Source organism: Amphiura filiformis, chromosome 1 (assembly GCF_039555335.1).
Source record: "Amphiura filiformis chromosome 1, Afil_fr2py, whole genome shotgun sequence".
In the NCBI taxonomy this organism is placed as follows: Eukaryota; Metazoa; Echinodermata; class Ophiuroidea; order Amphilepidida; family Amphiuridae; genus Amphiura; species Amphiura filiformis.
The window spans coordinates 62470914-62474637 of record NC_092628.1 but is presented as its reverse complement, the minus strand read 5'-3'; positions in this window follow the sequence as shown (position 1 = coordinate 62474637).

The following is a 3724-nucleotide window of genomic DNA, read 5'->3' as shown; positions in this document are numbered from 1 at the left end:
CCCCAATAAAATCATAGGTAGAGGGTTGAGTTGAAAGTATAATGTGGGAAACATGCCTTGCTTATTCTCCAGGGCTAGAACTGGTTCAGTTCCTGCGTTCCCCCTGTGTTCATGGGTGTGAAGCAGCCTCTAATCTAGTGACTGCAGTGTACATTGGTTATCGCCGGCGATGGTTTGTCACATCTAGCATTGAACCAGTACTACTCTCAGCCAAGAATGAGAGAGAGAGAAGGACTAAGGAGAGATTTCTGTGAAATAGAGAAAACTGAGAAGAAGATGGAGATCACAATTAGACTTAGATCAGGTCTATTCGCCCTTTGCACGGATCCGCCATCTTGCTACCAAAACGAGGTTCTCCCTGCAAACGCATGCGCAAAAAGTGCATTTTTATTTCTCATGCTTTTCTAACAACGTGCCAGAAGGCTTTTGCAAGGCGTGTGCAGTAATTAAGCATGCGATTGACAGGCGTACGCACACACAACTCACATTTTGCAGGGAGAATCTTGTTTTGAGATGACCATACAAAGGGTCAATACTTTTTCAAGAAGTCTACAATAAAATTGCAGACTTCTTTAATGCTATAATGAAATAGTAGATTTTTTTAATGTGCTACAATTATGTGTGTAAACCATCATATCAAAAAACATGGTAGTTGTATCCATAAATGAGCTTCGAAGTTATAGAGCTGCTTTTAAGAAACCCCTCAGATTGTTGATGTCTGATATTAAAGATTGATTTCATGTGACATATTGCAGTGCAAATTCCTTATCATTTTCTTTATTTTGTTCATACATATTTTATTATTAGCTTTAATTTAAGGCTTCTGACAACTGCCATGTTTCAATGTTAACATGGTAGTCTAGATGTAATTATTATTGTTTGTGTCATGCAGTGCAATGCATTGTGGAATGGGATCAAATCTTTTGCACAAAATATATCATATATATTTTTTCTAACACAATGTGTAACCAACCAAAGTGTCTTTCAGTACTGTAAATGTCAATTGAAATTGACTTAGTGTTGCATGTTATCAGATAGCTCAAAAGCATGTTCATATTTGACCACATATCGGTTACCCACCTTGTAATTCTTATTTTGTTGTTGATAGTTATTTCTTAAATTTGGTGTTTGTTTCTAAACGGTGCACTGGTTATGTATAGAATTAAAAATCACTGTTATTATAACAAAGTAAAGTGTAGTTACATATTTTTGAAATCTGAGGAAACATACATGTATAGGGTGCTTTAAATGATTTTTAAATAGAAGAGTATGAAAAAAAGATATTTTGTTGTACAAACATTACTGGACTTGGAGACCATGACTTTAAAAAAAAAAAAGGCGCAGTGATTTATAGTGCGCTACGCTGGCACAACGCTGAGCGTTGATCCACAAGCCTCAGCACACTTTACAGGTTGTCGCTGACCGCTACGGCCCCACATCATTCCATAAACCATTTAACAACAACTCGGGGACTTTGCAGCTTCAAGAGCGCACACCCTAGACATTCCACAAATAACCTTCGCAACCAGGATCAGCTCCCGAGTTTCATGCGGGTTACAACGAGACAATTAGCAGTAAGTTCCTTGTCCAGGGAATTTCAAGCTAATTCAATTTTTTCCACGAGAGCAAACTGGGCACCGCCAGGGTTCGAACCCGCAACCTCTCGCACCATAGTCGAACGCCTTATCGATTGAGCTAACTTGACTGCTATAATCATGAGCCTTGATAAATAATCATAAAAAGTAGTTTAGTCTATGATACCTGTCTCTATGAATACAGAATATGAGAATGAAGGCAATAAATGAAACCAACCTATTATAGGTGATGTGCATTGATATCTTTATATTGTGTGTGAAAGACAGAATCATGATTTTATCACTTGTACCATTAATATTCTGATAATTGGGCATGGATCCAGGTTTTTTGAAATGGAGGTGGGTCAAAATATAGCTTGTGCCTCTAGCCCGAATTGGTTAACCCATATTCTTTCATTGCAGTCATTCTGGGGGTTAACATAAAAGTTGGAAAACCTTGCGAATAAGGGGTCAAAATCACCCTTTTTTATGTAAAACTGAATAGATTTGCTATGTAGACCGACTCTCTCTATTCTCCCTTTTTAGGGGCAGGTTCCTGCTCCACCGGGATCTGTCCTTGATGACAATTGTGTGCAATCTTTAGTAGATAGCAAATTGATCAATTTATATTTGTCTTTATCATTATATTCCAAACTCCATCGTTGTTCATAGGCTTGTGTATATGCATGCCCACTTACATATCACAACTTCGGTATAATTTATGACCTTCCAAAAACTATTTTTGCAATGGGGGAAAAGCTATGATGTATTATGGGATGGTATAGACTGAGTTGAGGAAGTTATTGAAAGAGGTATCAGTGGGTTCAATTTTGTATTTGTGGCTTAACTTTGATAGATTTTATTATATGGTTTCCAGCAGTGGCATAGTAATTATAGCACGGGAACAGATGCATTGTCCATTTTTGGCTAAAAGTCACCTTAATTTTGGGCTAAAATGCTGTAAATATGTGCAAATTTTGGTGAAGTCATTTTGGGTAGGGGTGTGTAGCTGAGAATTTGAATATTAATTGAATTTTAATATACCAATTTTTCAAGAAATATGAATCAATTGATATACCAGAATTCAACATTTTCAGTCGAATTTAACACAAATTTTTACAATTTTGGGGAAATTGTCCTTATCACCCCCAAACCTCGCCTAATAACAAATAGTATTCACCATGTGTATTTTGTTACATTGAATTTTTCAGGTGATTATGCCAGTGCTATAAAAACACTTGTAACAGCTATCTCACTCATTAAACAGTCCAAAGTGGCCAAGATGACCGCTGTAAAGTACTGGTCAGCTTTCTACAAGATTGCCTGCACGGTATTGAGTCCAAGTCATATGGATCAGGATCACGGTAAGGGGGTATAGTGGCCAGGGGTTATAGTGTGTGTGTGTTTTAGGGTTTTTCTATGGGGTGTGTGTTTGCACTTGTTTTACCCTTCAACCAAAAAAGGAGACATGTTTGATATGGCACTTCCAACCAGGTACTAATGTCTAACCATGGATGGCACATGGTCTCTTTTCAGGTGCAGTCACTCTACATGCCCACTGGTATACAATGCAGGTTATCACTTGTTGTTTATTAATGTTTTGTATTTCATGTGCATGAGTATCTGTGTGAAAAATGAAAAAAAAAAATAATATGGAAAATGCCAATGGTTTGTATGTGCACCATCTGCATTTGCATAATACTGTAAATCATCCATGATTTGCATTGAAAACATGTATACACGTAGCGAGGGGTGTACTATACACTCGGTCTACTTTGAAGTACAAAGTACAGACGTGGACGCACACATTGTGCCGACTTTGAAGCCACGCATACCTACAGCAGAGACGCACTACGCACTGTTAATGCGTTGTGTACGCGCGCATTGTCACTTTGTACTTCAGAGTGGACAAACTGTAAAGACAGTTGCTAATTTGCAATTTTATGTTCATGTTGAAATGTATTGGACATACCTTTCAAATCTTGTAAGGCTATGGAATAAAAAATAATGGGCTGCAGCGAGTACATTAGATTCAGGAAATATTGCTATTCTGAATATCCATGGAATTGAAAAACTCAGATTGTGTTAAGAGGATACCAATACATTTTGATTTTAACAGGTCACATAAAGAACGTAGCTCTAGAGAACGA